Source organism: Equus quagga, chromosome 22 (assembly GCF_021613505.1).
Source record: "Equus quagga isolate Etosha38 chromosome 22, UCLA_HA_Equagga_1.0, whole genome shotgun sequence".
Lineage (NCBI taxonomy): Eukaryota > Metazoa > Chordata > Mammalia > Perissodactyla > Equidae > Equus > Equus quagga.
Genome location: NC_060288.1, coordinates 4,157,340 through 4,178,924, shown reverse-complemented (window position 1 = coordinate 4,178,924; position 21,585 = coordinate 4,157,340). Strand labels below are relative to the sequence as shown.

The window sequence follows — 21,585 nt, the reverse complement described above, 5'->3', positions numbered from 1 at the left end:
GTCATTCTCTGATGTGACCATGGGTGCAGAAAGTAACTCTGATTTCACTTCCCCAGTTGACATTACCCCTGGCTCAAATGTTCCAGAAAGGACCAGTCATTCATTTGGGACACAGCCTGTCCACTGTCTTTGAGTTAACACCTAAAACAACCATAACTTCTGGAAAGAGATCCAGCATCCCTCTGACTCATGCTCCTGGGATTTATTTCTTCTCTCCTGGGACTAACTGATAGTCCATTGATAGGACTAGGCTGGGCATTAATTTCCCTCTAACATCATCCTCCATAACTCCAAGTTACCAATGGATAATCAAAAGTACAATCTCAGAGGAACTTGTGCCCACCACAGGGATAGATTTCAGTCCATCTGTCCTTCCTTCCACTGCTCTGAATAAAATTCCAACAACAACTGTATCAGCTGCGATTTTGCATTATTCTTCTCCCTTTGTAAAAGTAGAGCAGACAAAGAAGAGTGGCTTGCCCTACCCAGTGCTTTCCCTGAGGATATAGGCACAGCAGGAACCACTCATGCTGAAACCACCATCTCACTCAGAACACTTGATTGGACAGAGGGTTCAAACCCCATGAGCTCCTCCGTTTATATCACAACCCCAGCCCTGGAATCCACGTCCAAGAGATACATTGGGAAGAAGAAACCATTAAGGATGCTTCAGCAACAAGAGCTCCCGCTGAGGCCTCATATTCTGGCTAAGAAATCAAAGCCACCTCTCCTGGCTTTACCATCGTTTTTATGACCAGCCCCAAGAAAGAAGTCAGAACCATGGACAGCACTCAAACATGATGGCCACCATAGGATACCTTGGGATCACACCCATTGGCTCAATAACTACCTTTCTGCTAGTCACTTGGACAACCTCAGTAGTACCAGAGTACCTTCTACAAAAAATACACTATCACCCCAGGCGTCAATCTCTTGTTCAGTCTCTGCTTCCAAGCTCCAATGGCCCTGCAGCAACAACTGCAGCCAGGAAAATGGTATCATCAGCACTTCAGACATCTAAATATATGATACTCAGAAGACATTGACAATAATTTTCAGGGAGATTTATTGACTTCTAATATGAATTTCTTCTACTTAATAATTTATATGTTCAAGAGCCAATCACTTCAGCCTTAAGAACAGATATACTGTCTCTACAAATCAACTGACCAATCATGAAAAGCCTTCCTAAATCAGTCACCATCACTAAGGTCAAGGATTGCCAAGAACAAGGAAAGGTAAACTTGAGAGCCATAGTTTTATTCTGTGGGACAATTCATCACTAAGATGATTACAATATAAGGTGAAATAATTATCATCCTTTGTTAACAGCTTTCAAAACATGGTCTGCAGTTGACAGGAGGTGTCCATTTGAGGTGCTTAGGTTAATGAGTAGAGCTGTCCTGATTCCTGAAAGCAATAATTTGACATACCCTTCTATGTTGGAAGGTGAAAGGGTTCTGTCCTTTCCGGATGAGAGAGGTGAAAGAATATGAAAATACATAGGAAATAAGATGCCTTGATTTACCTCTTCCCCTAACCTATTAAAATCAAGCCACAGAGCTACTTTTCAATTAGACTCACAGTTTTGAGGTCTAGGCTAAAAATATTTGAAGTCTACAATAAAATGGATTGATTGAAGCCTGGAGCCAAGGTGAAAAATGGAGCAAAAGAAGGGAGAGTTTTCCTCTCTTCCTTGATAGAATCTTTACCCTCTACTGAGACATGAGATGTGGTACATAGATCCACATGGAGGCCACACTGATATAGAAACTTAGGGTTCCAAGGTAAGCTCTGCAAGCCAGTGATAGATCAAGCTCATATACCCACCGTGAGACACAGGGATGGATAATATGATTCCTGCCATCTAGAGAGGCAGAATATGGTTAGAGGGTGTGCCCAACTGATTTGTAAAGATAGAAGAAGGAGAATCAAAACAAGAAGAACTCTTTTTCTCACCTCCTTGCAAACTTCCTAACTGAAGAGTTGTTTCAGTCATAAACCTGCTGCCCAGAAGCCCAGGAACATCTGAGGATATCAGAAACCCAAGCTCTGAGGAGCCCAGCAGCAGCCACGAGACCAGTTACTGTGGGAACTTCTCTTAAGGAGACTCCAACAGAGACTGCTCCCATGGATACTGTGGTGGGACCAGCCACCCCCTTCAGTCCATGGCCACAGGGAGTGGCAGCACCAGGATCCCTCACCTGTCCACAGGAATTGTGGTGCTAGCAGAATCATCTACAGAAATGGTGGTAGCTACAAAAAGGATCTCACACTCCGTATTTCCAGCTGCGGCTTGGACCGTTACATACTCTGGGACTCTTGAAGGGACCAGCCAGTCAAGAGGAACAATGTCCTTCCCTGCCCCAGAGTCAACTCCTACAGGCACTACAGGGAATGTTCAGCAAGTCAGCCTAGTTCTGACTCCTAAGACAACTGAAATGGACTTATCCACATGGCTGGGCTCCACTGGGGGACCACAATGGACACACATGTCCCTTTGAGCACATCTTCCACTGGCCTTCAAAACTCAGCAACAAGCTTACAACAAGGAACAATCCCCAAGGTTACTACAGCTCAGTGACAGATAAATATGGACTTAGAATGATGACATGGGTCAGCACCACAGTCGTTTCTTCCACTTCCTTGATTAAAAAAAAAAAAAACAGTGACTACTGAATGGCAGACATGTGCACCTGTGGGTAGTGCTTGTTCATCTGCTAGCCCATGGTCAGAGCGGACAGCTGGGAGTGAACTGATATGAGTGTCTCCTCTGTGGACACAAGCACAGATATTACCACCCCCACAGCCCACATTATTCCAACAGGGTGTTGGACTTCTGGTAGATCAGAGGGCCCAGCCACTTTCAGCCTTATAGATGTGGCAGGAGAGAAAAATGGCTCCTCTGTATCTGCTACCTCCTCTTTAGTGGAGCCCAAGTCTGAGTCCACCACAGGATTGGAGACCACTGAAACTACATCTCCACCTGGGGCCCTTTCTGTGATATTATCTCCTGCAGGACTAACAAGCAAGGGCGGGGCTCTTACTCTGTGGGTCATCCCCTCCAGCCCAGGGGAGCAAGGTGAGTTTCAGCTATAATACCAGTCCAGAGAGGAGGTCCAGGACCACAGTCAGCATCCAAGCACTGGGAACCTCTCTGTTGACTGTCACAGACATAGCTGCCCATTTACATGACACTGGTTTGCCTGAGGTCATTTCTACAGAGAGGACACATTCTTCCTTAGTGACAGCCACCACAGCAAGCTCTACCCATCATTCTGAAACTTTCACTGGAAACAATCTGGCCTCCTTTTCCTCCTCTTATTCAGATTAAATCACTGAAGTCAGCACAAAACTGAGTCCAGGGGACACAGCTACATCTGCTCTCATTGCAACTTTTCCTGATGTCCAGGAGGTGAGCACCTCATTCCCTGAAATTTCAGGTACAAACCTGACTCCCCAAAGAACTGCACTCCCTATTTCCATTTTTTTTTTCTGAGAAGTCAAACACACGGACTGGTGTAAATAGCTCCCCTCCCACTTTTATGCCTGATGTGTCCACCTTGGACTTGGCCACTAAAAGATCTGTGTCTTCAGCATCTATAACAGGTCCAATTCATGTGGGAGCCACAAGTTCCCAAGTACTCACCTCGGGACCCAGTGGTAGTTCTTCCCTCTCATTGTTGCCATCCCCTACAGGGGCCATGACAGGTGGGGTCACATTGCCTCAGGAGCATCTGTCACAGGGGAACCTGTGATCACAGATTTTGTGTTCTGGCTGGCAGAAAGCCAGAGTAGAGTTCTGTGCTGCTTCCTACCATTTTTGCAATTTCAAGACAGAAGTCCACAGTCATAGTCACTCTTCCTGGAGAGACCACAGCCACAGTGGGAACTCTAACCCTGAATTCCAGTGCCCAGGGACAGAGCCGAGCCCCTGTATTGGAGATGACAGATTCATCTGTCTCTCAAAGTGAGGTACAGACAACCTCAACCACACTACTTGAGCACAGAGATGGCATCAGTCTTTTCCATCTCACTGGGGACCATCAATATGTTTTCTCACTTTCCTGGCCTGCTGACGACCACAGATCTTGGGGGCACAAGCATGGAATCTGGGCTATCAGTTCTAGCTCTGAACCACATTCCTTTGCCTCTGCACATTCTGAGTCACACAAGACCATTTCTTCAACACTTACTGCATCCACTGTGGAGACCACCAACATGTTTCCATCATTCCCATTTATCCTATATCTGCAAAGTCTGGAGAAGAACCTACTTCCACTCACATCTCTAGACTGAGGGAGACCAGTAGTTCAAGATACCAACTCAGTCACAGACAGAAGCACAAGTCCTTTCTCGAGTGCCCAGTGCTGCTACTACTGAGGTCATCAGAACTGAGTTTACTTCTTCTGACAGAATATCTAGCCCAGGCCCTACTTAGTCCTTGGGGACACCTAGTATCTCCAAAAGAACCAGCACCAACCATTCTACCACCTCTCCCATGACAGAATCTTCATACATGACCTTTACCACCCAACAGGTCCCTCTGGGGGGTAGCCTTACTCTGGACAAAACAGCCACAGCTTTCTGGGAAGGGACACCCCTGGCTTTGACTCAGAGCTTTCCACTCTCAGAGATGTCCACTCCTGTGAACAGAGGTCCAGAGACTCTGTCACAGAGAAGCCCTTCCTCTGAAGAAGAAACTAGATTTCTGTCTTCCTCAATGTCTTTTCCTAGTAATCTCACCTTCCTTCAGCTTCTCTGCAACAAGGGAACCCAGAATCCTCACCTCACCTCCTCTTACCTCAGGGCTGACACCATCTATATCATCCATGGACATTCAGTCCCAGAAAACCGAACATTTTCCAGGCACTAGTTCACTAGAAGATTCCTCCTGGTCTCTGAACACTGCTAAAGGAAAGAACAGGACCTCTGAGATTACCTCTATGGACATCACCACATCAGTGGCCAGGAATGAACCACTGAGGGCCCCCACATCTGGCACAGCTGAGACTACAGTCACCAAGGAGAGCTCCTTGGTGTAGAGTCCAGATCTGCTACAGTCCCTGACAACTCTACCTTGTGTGGTAAGGAAGGGTTAACATTTTCTTTTCTGGAGAAGTAGGAAATGGTTTGAATTGAAATCCCAGGAGGGAATGAATGATATTGTCAACCAGAAGGACTCTCTTTCTGTACCATTTGCATATCTCCTACCAACTGATTTTCTAATCACAGGCATACCCACAAGAAGCCCAGAAATGGCTATAGCTCTCAAAATCATAACCTTTGAGGAGTCTAGCACCAGCCCAGAAACCAGGCACACTCTAGGAAATTCTTGGAAGAGTTGAACAGTGATTGTCCCCATGGAGAGCACAGCAGAACCAGTTGCCCTTCAGTCCATAGCCATAGGGAGTGGCAGCATCAGCCTCCCTCACCTGCCCACTAATGTCACAGCACCAGGCAAGTCACCAGCAGAAGGGATGGCAGCTACAGAAAGAGTCTTACTCTTCCCTTCTGAGGCTTGCACCAACCCCTATTCTGAGATTCCAGAAGGGACCAAAAAGTCATTGGGTACAGTGTCCTTTGTCTCCCTAGAGTCAACTCCTAAAGGCACCACAGGGTCTTGTTGGCAAAGCTGCTCAGCTCTGATTCCAAAGACAACTGGAATGGATTTCTCCATGTGGCTTGGGTGCACTGGAGAGACCACAGTGGACACACATGTCTCTGCGAGCACACCTTCCACTGGCCTCAAAGACTCTGTGACTTTGAAGGTCCTTGAGCTCAGTGACCGATAAATCTGAATTTATAACCAAGACATGGATCATCTCTTCCACTGCCATTCCTTCCACTATCCTGAGTAAAAAAACAACGACAGCTGAATGGCAGACAAGTATATTTGTGGGTAAGCCTTATTCATCTGCTAATCCATTGTCAGAGCAGACAGCTGAGAGTGACCGGACTCTTGGTGCATCCCCTGGGGCCACAGGCACATTGCATATAACCATATAGGACACACCATATTAGCATCTCTGACCTCTGAAAGCCTAGCCATTACCAGCCTCACCAATGCTTCAGGAGGAAAAATGAGCTCTTCATCCTCTGTCACATTCCTTTCAATGGGGTCTAAGACTTTGATAGCCATCATAAGTGTAATGACTAGTGATGCTGCCTCTACTTCTGGGCAACTATCATGGACCTCATCTCCTGCAGGAGTGAACATCATGGATGTAACCTCAGCCCCCTCTCCAGGTGTCGCCACCACCATCACCACCATGGGAACCAACTTGGTCCTGGCTACTGTGCTCAACTCAGAGGGGAGTGTGAGAACCATGGACAGCACTCTGGCCACAGAGACCTGCATACCTGCTCTAGAGCACCCTCCCACCTGGTCATCCACAGCTGTTCCTGCCCAACATCAGGCCTCACAGCTGCCATTCTCTACAGGGGACATAACAAGTGGAATCATATCGTCTACAAAGGTAAGTAGCTCTAGAGTCGCTTTATCAGAGAGGCCAGATCTTGCCAGCAAAGAAGCAGAGCAGGGTTCTACCCAGGTTCCCACGACAACTTCTGCAGAGTCAGGGCACGTATCTAGACCAGAAGCAGCAACTCTGTGATCCCATACACAGTAAGAACTCCAGATCCAACTCCCCAGGGGCATGGGCTAAGGACTCCTACAGCAGATGTAAGAGCTACATCTGATTCCTGGACTGGGGAAGAAGAATCAATGTCAAATACATCTCTGAACACTGGATGATAAATGTCTTTTCTGTCTAAGGGACCCCATTAAGGAGATTACAGACTCCCCAGGCTTATTGAGGACCACAGATGTACTGGGCATAAGCTCAGAATCTGGGACAACTTCATCTCCAAGTTGGAAAACAGCACTTGTGAGAGAATTTCTACTTCTGAGACCACCACAGACAAAGAGGCAATTCACCCTTCTGCAAACACAGAATAGACAATAGTGTGGGCCACAAGTTCTGACCATGATTCTCATCCCACTCCCAGTCCACTCAGAGTCATCCAGGGCCGCATATCCAATGACTGCTGCCTTCACCATGGTGAAAACCATTGTTTCCACATCAACAACCACCTGGCCAGAGTCCACAAGGGCTAGAACATAGCTTGATTACTGAACTAAGGGAATCTAGTACTTACATGGAGCAATTCAACTACAGAGGCAGGTATTGTCCCCTTCCCCAGTTCTATTTATATTACTAAGGGGTACAGGACAGGAGTCACCACCTCTCACAGAATATCCAGCCCAGGCCTTGTTCAGTCCACCAGGTCATCAGACATCACCGTAACTTCCTCCTCCCCTGCCAAGATAGAATGTGAAAGAATTACCATCACCATGCAAACAGATCCTTATGAGGTGGTGTCACTGGGTACACTTACTGTAGACACATCAGCCACAGCCTCCTTAGCAAGATTCACTGAACTGTGACTCAGGGAGTTCCATAGTCAGAGATGACCATTTTCTTATAAACAAAAGTCATGAGGATGTGTCATGGACAAACCCTCCCTCTGCAGAAGAAACCACCTCTCCCTTTTCCCTGGTACCTATTCCTGCCACAACCTCATCTTCTCATGTTTTGTTGGCATTACAAGGGCACAGTCCCTCTTCTACTCTATCTGTGACCTCAGTTCTCTGGCCTGAGACCTATGGCCTTGGGAAGACCACAGACATGTTCAGGACAAGCTTGGAACCTAGCACCAGTTTACTTCCACAAGTTGAGCAAGACCTCAGATGAGATACTGGCCACCTAAAAAGTCTCCACAGATACAGAAGCAACGCATCCTTCCATAAACACAGCAGTGAAAATGTAGGAACTACCAGTTCTGGGCATGAACCACATTCTCCTGTCCTAGCCCACACACTGCTACCCAAAGCCACATCTCCAATGGTTACCTCCTCCACCATGTAGAACATGACTGCTTTCACATCAGTCTCTGGCTCCTCTGAGGCCACAAAGAATGAGAGAGAGACAACATCCTCTCTGAATCCTGGACTAAGGGAGACAAGCACCTACCAGGAGACTAGCTCTGCTACAGGGACAAGCATTGTCATTTCCAGTGTGTTCACGGGTGATGCTCCTAAGCCCTGCTCACTTCAAACCTTCCCCAAACACACCTACAGAAAGCAGAACCAACCCTTCTACCTGCCTGTTCATGACAGAATCTGCAGGAATGACCATCACCACTCAAACAGGTCTTCGAGGGGCTAGAGCACAAAGTACATTTATCTTGGACACATCAACCAGGCTTACTGAGCAGAGACCCACTCGGCTGTGACTGAAGAATTTCCACAATCAGAGATGACCAGTCTCGTGAGCAAAGTTATGAAGATGTGTCATGGACAAACCCTCCCTCTGTGGAAGAAAGCAGATCTTTCTCTTCCATAGCACCTACCCTAGCCATACTGTCTCCTGTTGATTTCATATTACAAGGGCACCTCCTGTTTCTGTGATTTCAGTTCTCACCCCTGGTCTGGTGAAGGCTACAGACATGTTGGGCACAAGCTTAGAACCTATGACCAGTCCACCTGAAAGTGTGAGTAATATCTCAGATGAGATACTGGACACTTCAGAAGCCACCACCAATACAGAGGCCATTCACCTTTGACAAACACAGCAATAATGAATGTGGGGACCACTAGTTCAACAAATGAATCATGTTCCACTGTCGCTGCCAACTCAGAGCCATCCAAAGCCACATCTCAAATGGTTGCCTCTTGTACCATAAGGGACGCCTCTATTTCCACATTAGTGCCTGAAATTATACAGATTGAGTCTGAGTTAGTATCTTCCCTGACTCCTGGACTGAGGGAGACCAGCGTCTATCAAGAGAACAGCTCAAGTGCAGAGACAAAGCTTTGCCCTCTTCAGTGTGCCCTTGGGTGCTACTACTGAGGTGCTGCTACAGAGGGTCCCTCCTTTGATAAAACATTCTTGCCAGCCCCTGCTTAGTCAACAAAGTCCCCGGATATTTTTTCACAAAGAAGCGGCAGACCCTCTACCTATCCTCCTCTAACAAACATGACCTTCAATACACAGACAGATCTTTCTGGGGCTACATCACTGAGTGCACGTAGCTTGAACACATCAACCATAGCCCCCTATGCAGAGACTCCATCAGCTGTGAATCAGAGTTTTACACACTCAGAAATAACCACTCTCATGAAAAATGATTCCGAGAATGGGTCATGGACAAACCCTCCCTCTAGGGAAGAAACCAGCTCCCCACCTTCCCTGGTACCTATCTCTGCCACAACCTCACCTTCCCCTGTTTCTTCCATATTACAAGAACACTGTACCTCTTTTCCTTTATAAATTCAGTTCTCACCTCTGGACTGGTGAAGACCACAGACATGCTGGCCACAAGCTTGGAAACTGGGACCAGTTCACCTCAGAGTTTGAGCAGCGCCTTAGTGGAGATATTGGCCACCTCAGCAGCCATCACAGATAAAGAAAAAGTTCATCCTTCAACAAACACAGCAGTAACCAATGAGGGGACCACCAGTTCTGGACATGAATCACGTTCCTTTGTCCAGCTCACTCAGAGCCCTCTGAAGCCACAGTGATTACTACCTCCACTATGGGGGAAAACACTGTTTACACATCAACATCTAGCTTCTCTGAGGCTACAGGGATTGAGACTGAGACAAGTTCCTCTTTGACCCCAGGATTAAGGGAGACCAACACGTCCAAGGAGACCAGCTCAGCCACAGAGCCAGCCACTGTCCTTCCTGATGTAAACAGTGGTGCTAATACTGAAGTCTCCAGGACAGAAGCCATCTCCTCTAGTGGGATCCTCAATCCGGGCCCTGCTCATTCCATGATGTTACCACTCATCTCCACAGAAACCATCACCAGGCTTTTTCCTTCCCCCATCATGACAGAATTGACAGAAATGCTGTCACCGCTCAACAGCCACATTGCAGGGTACACTTCTTTTGGACACATCAACCACAACATCCTTGGCAGGGATCCCTTCAGCTGTGACTGAGGGATTTCTACACTCAGAGATGACCACTATCATGAGCAGAGGTCCTGAGGATGTGTCATGGATGAGTCCTTCTTCTGTGGAAGAAACCAGCTCTCCATCCTCGCTGGTGCCTTTACCTGCCATGACCTCACCTTCCCCTGTTTCCTCCACATCACCAGGGGTTAGCCCCTCCTCTCCTACTCCTGTGACCTCAGTTCTCACCCTTGGCCTGAGGAAGACCACAGACATGTTGGGCAAAAGCTTGGAACCTGTGACAAGTTCACCCTTAAGTTTGATCAGCACCACAGTTGAGATACTGGCCACTTCTGAAGCCTCCATAGATGCAGAGGCAATTCACCTTTCCAGTGACACAGCAGTGACTGATCTGGGGACCATCAGTTCTGAACACAAATCACGTTCCTCTGCCTCAGCTGACTCAGAGTCATCCAAAGTTGTATCTCTAATGGTTACCTCTTCTACTATATGAGACACCACAGTTTCCACATCAATGCCTGGCTTTTCTAAAACTTCAGAGACTGAGACAGAGTCAACGTCCTCCCTGACCCCTGAGCTGCAGGAGACCAGCACCACCCAGAAGACTGGCTGAGACACAGAGACAATTACTGTCCTTTCTGAAGTGCCCACTGGTACTACTACTGAGGTCTCCAGGACAGAAGTAATCTCCTCCTGCAGTACATCCATCCCTGGCCTTGCTCAGTCCATGATGTCACCAGACATCTCCACAGGAATCATTGCTAGGCTCTCTACCTCCTCCATTGTGGCAGAATCTGCAGAAATAACCATCACCATCCAAACAGGTCTCCCTGGGGCTATGTCATAGAGCACACTTACATTGGACACATCAACCACAGCCTCATGGTCAGGGACTCACTCAGCTATGATTCAGAGTTTTACACGCTCAGAGATGACCACTTTCATGAGCAGAGTCCCGAGGATGTGTCAAGGGTGAGCCTTTTCTCTGTGGAAGAAACCAAATTTCCATCTTTCCTGGTGCCATTACCTGCCATACATCACCTTCCCCTGTTTCCTCTATATCGCCTGGGAGTAGCCCCTCCTCTTCTACTCCTGCGACTTCTCACCTCTGGCCTGGTGAAGACCACAGACATGTCAGGCACAAGCTTGGAACCCTTGACCAGTTCACTTCCAAGTTTGAATAGCACCACGGTTGAGATACTGGCCACTTCTGAAGCCTCCACAGATAATTTCTCATACAGAGAAAATTCATCCTTCCACAACTACAGATGTGACCACTGTGGAGTCCATCAGTTCTAGACGTGAACTATGTTGCTCCGTCCTGATCCACTCTGAGCCATCCAGAGTCACATATCCAATGGGTATTTCCTCCTCTGTGGAGAAGACCGCTATTTTCACATCAATGTATATCTCTTTTGAGATCACAAGATTTCAGACAGAGCCACTTTCCCATCTGACTCCTGCACTGAGGGAGACAAGCATAGCCCTGCAGTCCAGGTCAGCCACAACCACAAACACAGCTTCATCTCCTCTGTATACTTATCTTTTGAAGAGTCCCAAGACTGATGCCACCTCTTCTGTGGCAGTCCCAGACCAGCTTCCATCTTTGCAATATACTGAAATTCCAGTGGAAACTATTACCCACTTTTAGGCTTCTCTTTCTTTTACAGGGTCTGTTGGGGTAAACTCCTTTCCAGAATCCAAGATTGCTGTGTGTATATCAGAAAGTGTCATCACCTAAACACGGAGATGCTGACTTCAGCTGAGACTTCAGCTGACACATTGATGCCTTCTCTGTCAGAAGCCAGGGCTTCTTTTGCCACAACTGGAGTTCCAGGTGTCAGCTCTGCTGATTTTCCAGCCAGTCCATTTTTTAGGACAGAGTCAGGCACCAGGGATGCTACTATGTCCACCATTGCAGAAAGCCTACTTTTATCAGCTTCAACACCATTCCCCTCTTCAGACTTCACCTCCACTGACTCTTCAACAAGCCCATCCTACCATGGGATTACTTCCTTACCAGCTACCCCATGTACTGTATACACCAACCTTGAGGCAGAGAGCAGCACTACTGAAGGACCCTTGGTTATGGTCAGTACTTTGGAGACTTAGACTCAACCAGTCAGGACGCCTTTATGCCCATTATGGATTCCAAAATGACAGAGAGTGTTGACTTGGGAACAGTGACAAGTTCTTCCCAAGTTCCTCCACATGCAACACAAGTACCCACCGCACCTATACTCCCATTATTTGGGACTCATGGGAAGTAACTTCTTTGCTGAGAAGTCAAAAGGAGTTAATGAGGAGTTTATTACTGAACCAGCACTTCCTTTAGCAAATATTTGTTGATCTATCCTCAGTTCTAGGCATTGAACTAGGCCTTGGAGAAACAAAAGTAAATAAGCAAGTAGTTGACTAATTACTGTGCCATGATATATGTTCTAACATTAATACTAACGCTGATGATGACAATCATAATGACCACAAATGTTTACAGAGCACTTATTCTGTGTCAAGCACCCTTCTATTGTTATTTAATCCTCATTGGAATACTATTTAAAGAAGGGAGTATTACAAACCCATTTTACAGATGAGTAAATGATGCACAGAGAGGTTAAGTAATTTGCTCAAGATCACAAAGATGGTAAGTGATAATAAGTCAGACTATGTGGCACTAGGAATCCATACTCTTAACCATTAGGCTAGGCAGGAGTAGTTAGAGAGATACGAGGGAAATAAAGACCTTCTGGCATCACATAAGCCATAGGATGGGAGTTTTAGGAAAGAGGAATGGTCACTTCTGTCAAATGCTACAGAATAGCCAAATTGAAATGAGGTAAAAAGTTCTTTGGCAACATGCAAATCCTTAGAGATTCTAATGAAGGGAGCATCAGTGAGTTGTAGAGGACTAGAACAACAGCTAAAGTAATGCATACACACAGGGGAGGGATTCCCCCTTTGAGCTGAGCATGTTTCTATTTTGAGAATAGAGTCAAAAGCAAGGGAAAGGTGAAAGAAAAGGTGAGCATATGAAAAGTGAAGGGACAAAGTACTCACGAATGTGGGAGGAACCCAGGGTCTGCTAAGAGAAACACCACCTCCAAGAGGTCAGTAGATTACGGAAGAAAGCTCTTGGGGATTCCAGTCCTCTGAAAAGTTGAATTTGGCCCCAACTTTTATTCGGGACACGAGTCCAAGGAGGCCTTACTCCACTACTGTTCACTAGACTGTTGACAGTAGAATGACTTGATTCTCTCTCAAACTAGTTTTAACAATTCACAATAAAGTTAGACATGTTGATGGCTATTAACCCGTGTCTTAAAACATGGCTCAACAATTGAGTTGTGAGTGTTCAGTAAGCAAGTGGTGAGTGGGATGGTAAGAAGGTAGAACTGTGTGGTTGGATAGATGGAAGGATGAAGGGAAGAATGGGGAGATGGATAAGTGAAAGATGGAATGTTGGATGTATAGAAGGAATGAAGGATGAAAAGAAGGGAGGATTGAAGGAAGTAAAGATTGAAAGAGAGAGCAATGAAAAATTGAAAGGAGAGAGGAAATATAAAAGGAAGGATGCATTGTAGGAAGAAATGATAAAAGGAAAGATGGAAGGAAGAAAGGATGGCAGAATATGGGTAGATATAGGTATGGGTGGAAGGAAAGATTGACAGATCCATGAGTGGATGGATGGATCTGTGGATGGTTGTGGCCACTCATGGCACATAGCCCTGGCAGAATTCCATGTGGACTGGAGAATAATTGGGTTGTATAGTCATTTAAGTGGATCCATTTAAACAGTACACTCCTTCTGGATAAGATGAGTTATGCTAGATTTCTCCCTCATCCTTGCAGGGACTGCTGGCATTGTGGAGCATCTCACAGGGATACCCAGTGAGGCAGCATATGAAGTTACCGCAGCACCAGTCTGTGTCCCTCTGACATCTACATCATCTGCTAGTTTTAACAGTAGGTTCAACTTTACTTACTTCCTGGTAATCCCTCTTGTGGCCTTATTTCCTGTTCCAGAGAGATGAAACGTTCATTCCTTTAGAGAGAGAATTATGTGAGATTGCCATGAGCTTCCCTGTTTTAGCTGGGTCTTTGTCTAGTGGTTACCAGGTGGGTATTTCCACTTTTCCTTCCCTCATAACATGCTGAATGAGTTTAGTTCAAGGTTGGATATGTCACCTTCATAAATTTCACCCAGTTTAATTCTGAAAATGCTTATTAATAGCTTACTGTGTGTAGAGACTATGCTAAAAACTGAGGATGCACAGATAAAAATATTTTGGCATTACATTTATGGAGCTCTCAGTTCAGTAGGGGAGAAAGCAAAGGGACAAAGTAATTATGATGCAACCTTGAAAGTATGTAATGAATATATATTTGAACTATAGAAGGAAGGGTTCATAGAGGAGGTAATAATTTGCATTGGGTTTGAAAGAATGAGTAGAGTTTATCAGCAAGACAAAGGGAGTTGATGAAGACATTCTGGAGAGAGGAGAGAGCCACGTGCAAAGGCACAGAGAGGAGTAAACTTGGGAATATCTGGAAGGTACAAATAATTTACCTTTGCTAAAGTGTGAAATATGAAGATGGGATGGTGGGAGATGAGACTGGAGACATGGGCAGAAAACAACCTTCAGAAAACTTTCTAAGCCTTAGCAATGCTTGAATGCCCTTTAATAAAGGTTAGAGAAGTTTGTGGTCAAAAAAGTTTGGAAAACATGTTAATCCTTCCTAGAGTTACATGCAGAAGCATATTAAAAGCTCAGAGAACTCCGACTGTAAAGACATTTGATCAGCTTCATACAACGCAGGGTTTTACAGTTATTTGACTGCATAATCTTTTCCTCTGAAAGACCCCTACTGACAGTGCACAGTATTATTGTTCGGCCTGAGCATTTAAGAGGGGCAGGTGTATATAGCGAGGGGTCCTCCTCACTGCGTGGCATAAAGGTAAAGCTCCTTGTACTCATTGAGTTGCTCTCAGGATATTTAGAGACCAACCATTTTACCGGGACATTTTTGTGAGATCCAGGCTTTGAACAGAGTCACCCACAGTCAGGTTAGTAGCCTTTTCCTATGACTCAGGTATTTTTGGTTGGGTCTCCCCAGAAGCAGACTTGAGTTAAGGAGATGAGGCAAGTGGTTTATCTTAGGTGGAGGTGGGCCCAGGAAGGACTGGAGACGAGAAGGAAAAGGAAGTCAATGCCAGGTGCATTCATGAGCAGGTGACAGCTGTGGGAAACTGTGTCAGTCCCACTGAGGAGTCTGGGAGATAGCATAGCACACCTCAGCATTGTCCTGTCCCAGGAGCAAAGTCACTGGGGTATCGTCCAACCCCCTGCCATTATTGGCTGTGGGCTGCTTGCTCCTGGGGTGGTAATCCTCAGCACTTCCAGCCTGGCCCACACAGAGGCTAAGTGAAAGCCCTCAGGTATGGAGTCACAGGGCCTGTATTAGGATCCTGTTGAGGTCACTGTACTGCAAGAGTGAGCGCTTATGGGATGTGAGTGGGGCATTGACAGTGGGCTACATCAGATCACTGGGAAGTGAATCACTAGGCTTCAGGTGACAAGTATTTTTTCATATAGTAACAGCTTTGTTCTAAACTTGACGTCTCATGCAAAGTTAGAATGATTTTTTTTCTAGTAAAATAAAAAGCCTATTAGAAGCTGATAACCAATATTTAGATGGCAAAGCTTTTGAGGGATAGCCAGCAGTATTCGTTGGCTCCTTTCCATGTAGAGCAAGGTTTCTCAGCCTCAGCACTATTGACATTTTGGGTAGAAGATTATCCATTGTGTGAGGTTGTCTTGTGCATTATAGGGTGTTTAGCAACATCCCTGGCCTCTACTCACTAGATGCCAGTAGCACCCTCCACATACACACAGTTGTGACAACCAAAAATGTCTCCCAACATTGCTGAGTGTCCCCTGGGAGCAAATCTGCCCCAGAGAATGCTTGTTAAGTCCCCCTAGATGGACATTTTCTCCCCACGACCTCCTTTTCCCTTCCTGGCCCCCACAAGATCCTGACATTCAGTTAGGGAATTGATGCACTGCAGTGGTTAAGAGCATAGGCTTTGGATTCAGACAGACCTGTGTTCAAATTCCCACACTATCAGTTAGTAGTTGTGTGGCCTTGGCAAATTATGTTCTCTGAGTTCTGTCTTTCTCTTCTGTAAAATGGTAAGGATAATAGGTTGTGCGTTCAGTGTTCTCGTGAGGATCAAAGAGATAAAGCATGCCAGTGCTTTGCAGTTGCCCATCAGCATCAGCATCATCAATCACCATCATTATCGTGTACATATGAAGCACTTTAAGATATCCACTCTCAGAAATATGTTTTTTTTAAATATTCTTAGCAAAAGAAGAACATTGCTCCACCATCAGAGTCAAAATCTTTTTCATTTTGTCCCTCTCCCTGCACCAAGCTCCAGTAGGCTTTGTGGTCTTTATAGAGAAGCCTCCTCCAGGAATTCTTCCTCCTTCCTGGGCTCCATTTTCTGAAGCCTTGGCTAGTCACTGCTGTACTGTCGCTGCAGTGCTCTTTCAGAGGATGAATTCCAGTCACCTTGGCCAGGTTTGGTACTAGTCTAGTGTGGTTCTTGGCAAATTTGATTCAGCAAATGCTTATTTTGTAGTAGAAGGACAAAAAGTAGAAGTAGTAGTAACTATAGTAATAGTACCTAGTAGTAGTAGTAACATGAGCAATAACTCTAGTAGTAGTAGTGGGACAGTAGTAATAACAATAGTAATGAGTGGTCATAGTAGTAGTAACAACGCTAATAGTAGGTAGTAGCAGTGGTAGTAGTAACAGTATTAGTAGTAGTAATAACAGCAGTAATGGTATGTAGTAGCAGTCATAGTAGTAACAGTAGTAGTAGGTAGCAGTAGGGTTAGTAATAACAGTAGCAATAGTAGGTAGTAGTAGTAATACTGTAAACCAGGAGGCACTATCCTGCGTGTGTTTTTATCAACACTCTGAGGTGGCCACTGTACTGCCCCCTACTTTATAGATGAGAGAATGGAGGTCTAGCAAGATTTGGTAACTTAAAAAGCCACCCATCTATTCAGTGGAGAAGCCAGAATCTTAGTGCAGGACACTTATTCCAGACCCCAAGCTCTTAAGCACAGTGACACATGATCTCTCTCAAGTCAGAGGAGACCTGCTTATGTGTACATCCCTCCATGTGTTCATTCCTTCATTCATTCACTCATTCCTTCATTCATTCAACACTATGTGTGGAGTACCTACTATATGCCAAGCAGTCAGACATGAATAGCTGTTAACAAGCTGACTGTGAGCGTTGGTACCCTACAGACTCCAACAGCATGAGAAGGAAATAATGAGAAGGGGGAGATGAATTCTGACACGCATTGTAAGGGTAGATTTGAGCTGGGGTTTGAAGCGGGCAGAATGTAAGGAATGTGATGAGAGATGCGCATGGCAGACAGAGAAAATATCCTGAGCAAAGGCTCAGAGGCTGGAGAGTACAGAAGACATTTGGGACCAAGAACGGTCAAGAATTCATGGAGGAGTTGCAGTGCAAGAGGATGCCAGTCACAGTTCCTTCCCCATTGCAGAGGTATCTCATATGCTGGGAAGAGACATTTCTCTCCCTTTACTCCTGTGAAGAAAAAATAAGCTATGGCCAGCCCAGTAAGTGGTGATCATTTTGTGTGAATTGTGTGTCCATCCCCCAATTTACAGGATGATCAACAGGAGGACAGAGGGGGTAGAAACTACTGCCACAGCTCTGAAGATCACCTCCACAGCCACTTTATTAGTCTCTCCACTTACTTTGGGAATGCTGACTTTCCTCAGGATATGTGGTAAAATGGCCAGCAAAAGCACAATAGGAGTGAGCATCCCTGATGTTTTCCCTGATGTTCCAGAGGTGACAGCCTCCTTGACCCTCAGACCTGGAGCATAGACCAGCACAAGCAGTTCCAAGGACAAACCCGTCTATTTTTAATAGAGGATCAGAGACAACATTCTCACTGGTCCCTAGTTCAGGGGCAGAGACCGGTGCAGCTGTTCAAATTCTGACTGTTTCCCTGGTGAGCCAGAGAGCACACCCTCATGGCTCACCCATCCTGCAGAGACCAGCCCACCTGTTTCCAGGGAAACCTTGAATGTTCCCCATAATGAATCAGACAGCACCCTCTCAACAGCTACCAGTTCTGGGGAAGGAGTCGGTTCAGCTGTTTCAACTCCAACTGTTTCCCCTATATAATGCTGGAGATGGTGACCTCGCTGGTTATTAGTCCTGGGGCAGAGATCAGTGTGGTTATTCCAACTCTGGCTGATTCTACATAGGAACCAGAGACCATCTGGTGAGCCAGATACAACAGCCTCATGGGTCACCCATTCTGCAGAGACCAGCAGACCTATTTCCAGAACAATTCCTAATTTTTCCCATAGTGAATCCAACACCACACCCTCAAGGGCCATCAGTCCTGGGGCAGAAGCCAGTTCAGCCATTCCAACAATGACTGTCTCACCTAGTGCATCAGATGTGGTGACCTAACTGGACACTGGTTCTGGGGCAGAGACCACTACAACATTTCCAACTCTAATTCCCCACATGAACCAGAGACCACAGCTCATAAATCACCCATTCTGCGGAGACCAGACCAGGGATAGTGACTCCACTGGTCACCAGTTCTGGGGCAGAGACCAGCACTTTTCCAACTCTGACTGATTCCTCACATGAACCAAAGACCACAGCCTCATGGGTTACCCATTCTGAGACAGAAGTCAGTTCAGCTGTTCCAACTCTGACTGTTTCCCTTGGGGAGGCAGGTAAAACAGTCTCATTGATCACCCATTCTGCAGAGACCAGCCTGACTATTCCCAAAACAATCCCCAATATTTCCCATAGTGAATCAGACACTACACGCTCAGTGGTCACCAGCTTTGGTGCAAAAGTCAGTTCAGCTGTTCCAACTGCAACTGTCTCCTCTGGTACCAGATACGGTGACCTCATAGGTTACTAGTTCTGAGACAGATGCCAGTATGGCTGTTCCTACTCTGACTCTCTCTCCTGGTGAACCATAGCCCACAGGCTTATTGGTCACCCACCCCAGTGCAGAGAGAAGCACGAATTTTCCTGCTTCAAGTGTTTTTCCTCAGTTACCAGTGACCGCAGTCTCACTATCCATCTGACCTAGGTTGGTGATTGGTCTACTTCCTTCAACTCAGACCATTTCCCTTGGTCCACCAGAAACATCCTTCACCAACCTATGACTAAGACCAGCAGAACTGATCTAGGTCCAGCTGTCTCACTTGGCGTTCCTACAGAAACAGCCTCATTCTTCACTCATCCTGGGATAGACATCAGCACAATCTTTCAACTTCAGCTGTTTCCCCTGGTTCATCAGAGACCACAGGCTTATTGGCTACTAACCCTGCAGCAGAGGCCTGTACAACTATCCCAACTCTGACTGTTTCCCGGCTGTTCTTGCAACAGCTCGTGAGCCTCGTACTGTAACTTCCTGGAGCACAGAAATCTCACCACCCACAACCTCACTTGGACTTCCAGAATTTTCCAAGACTGTGACAGGGGACACTGTGGCCTTGATTGCTTCAGAGACCCCAAAACCACCTAAAACCAGTCACAGGGAAGGATCAAGTCCAACCGCTATCCTGGAAACTACAACTTTGGAGACCACTAATTTAGCTGCCATACGTTCATCCCCCATCATTGCTGAGACCACAACCACCTTCAATACACTGGCTAAACGTCTCTTTGTTCCAGTGACCACACCTGGAACGTCCACCTTGGCCTTAGAGTGTGACTTCAGGAACAAGTAAAAATAAGTTTTTTAGTATTTTTATTTTTTATTATTCTTTTAATTTTATTTTATTATTTTTATTTGCCATTTTAAACCATTTTAAATGTACAGTTCAGCGGTTGTACTTACATTTACATTGTTGTGCAATCATCATCACTATCTGTTTCCAAAAGTTTTCTATCACCCCAAACAGGATTTGTGTACCCATTAGGCAATAACCCCTCTTTCCCCACCCCCTTCAGTCCCTGCTAATCTACTTACTGTCACTGTGACTTTGCCTGTTGTAGATATCTCATATAAGTAGAATCATGCTACATGTTTGTCCTTTTGTGTCTGGCTTATTTGGCTTAGCATAATGTCTTCAGGGTTCGTCCATCTTGTAGTATGTATCAGAACTTCATTCCTGTTTGTGGATGAATGATATTCCATTGTACGGATATATCCCATTTTATCTGTCCATTCATCTGTTGATGGACAGTCGGACTGTTTCTACCTTTTGACTATTGTGGACTAATGCTGCTATGAACATGGGTGTACGAGTATCTGTTTGAGTCTGTTTCTAATTCCTACCTAGAAAGGGAATTGTTGGGTCATATAGTGTACTTGTTAGGCTGCCATAGCAAAGTATCACAGCTCAGGTGGCTTAAACAGCAGAAATTTATTGTCTCACAGGTCTGGAGGCTGGAAAAGAGCTCTGGGAGAAGGCATAGAACATGCACCTTGGAATCATCCCATCGGAGGGCGTGAGGGAGCTAGGTATTTATCCACAAACCCCATCAATCATTGCTAGAGGAATGATCCCTGGACCTGTTAATTCCCCCAGGACAAAGAGATACAGGTGCTGGTGTGTGCGGAAATGGTAAAAGCCAAAGGGATGTGGGAACAGGGTGACCAATCCATCTCGCTTTGCCTAGGACCATTGCACTTTTAAAACTGAAAATCTGCATCCCAGGCACCCACACAGTCTTCGGCAAACCGGGATGGGTAGTCATGTATGTGGGAGGGTCTTGGACAGCGACTGCTATGCGAGGTGTCTCAAGTAGGACAGCCGAGAGCAGACGCCAGCTTGGCACTAGAGTAGGTGTGTCCTCAGAATCTCACCTCCCACATCCAGCCCTGGGCCTGACCCAGGACTGGCCTCATTTTATCCCCTTTCCTCCTACTGCAGCTGCAGTTCCTTTCTTGATGCCTTTTACTGTCAATTTCACCATCACCGACCTGCACTATGTGGAGAACATGGGAAACTCAGCTCGGATATATTATATTCAATGCCACTGAAAAAGACCTGCAACACCTGTTGAGAGCCCCCCACCCATGCCCATCTCACTCTGACCCCACCACACCCTGCTGTCTTGGCCTCTCCTGCTCATCTCTCTCCCAGTCTCTCCCAGCTCAGGCCCCTGTTCAAAAACTACAGTGTCACTTATTTCTGTGCCGGCTGCAGACTGACCTTGCTTAAATGAGACCTCCTTCAAAGTACCTATAGAAACTCCAATTCTCTATTTTCTTGGTACCCCACAACCTGGTCAGCCACAATACTTAGGCTTTTGCTGAGAGGAGGCAGTATATCATAATGAATCCAAAGTGCCTGGGTTTGAACCCCTCCTCTCCCATTTGCTAGCTCTGTGACCTTGGGCAAATCACCTACCCTCTCTGTTCTTCAATCACATTATCTGTAAAATGGTGATAATAACAATGCCTTACTCTTGGAGTTGTTAATCATTCATCACAACACCTGGCCCATTGTGAGCCCTCAATTAATGGGATCCTGTAGTACCAGCTAGTGTAGCATCTTTGC

The 21,585-nt window shown here is 46.0% G+C and overlaps 1 long non-coding RNA gene across 2 annotated transcripts in view; it reads left to right on the top strand.

Moving 5' to 3' along the window:
• The window catches only part of LOC124231772 (uncharacterized), a 31,899-nt gene extending 11,356 nt beyond the window's left edge, over window positions 1-20,543 (top strand). Inside the window, exons 4-6 of one of the 2 annotated variants that reach the window (XR_006886676.1) lie at window positions 6,211-6,479; window positions 13,834-13,947; window positions 20,460-20,543. This is a non-coding gene — a long non-coding RNA (uncharacterized LOC124231772). Of the gene's footprint in view, window positions 1-6,210; window positions 6,480-13,833; window positions 13,948-17,700; window positions 19,993-20,459 lie in introns of those variants that run through there. The other variant, XR_006886675.1, reaches the window with a different exon arrangement.
• Window positions 20,544-21,585: the final 1,042 nt, after the last annotated feature.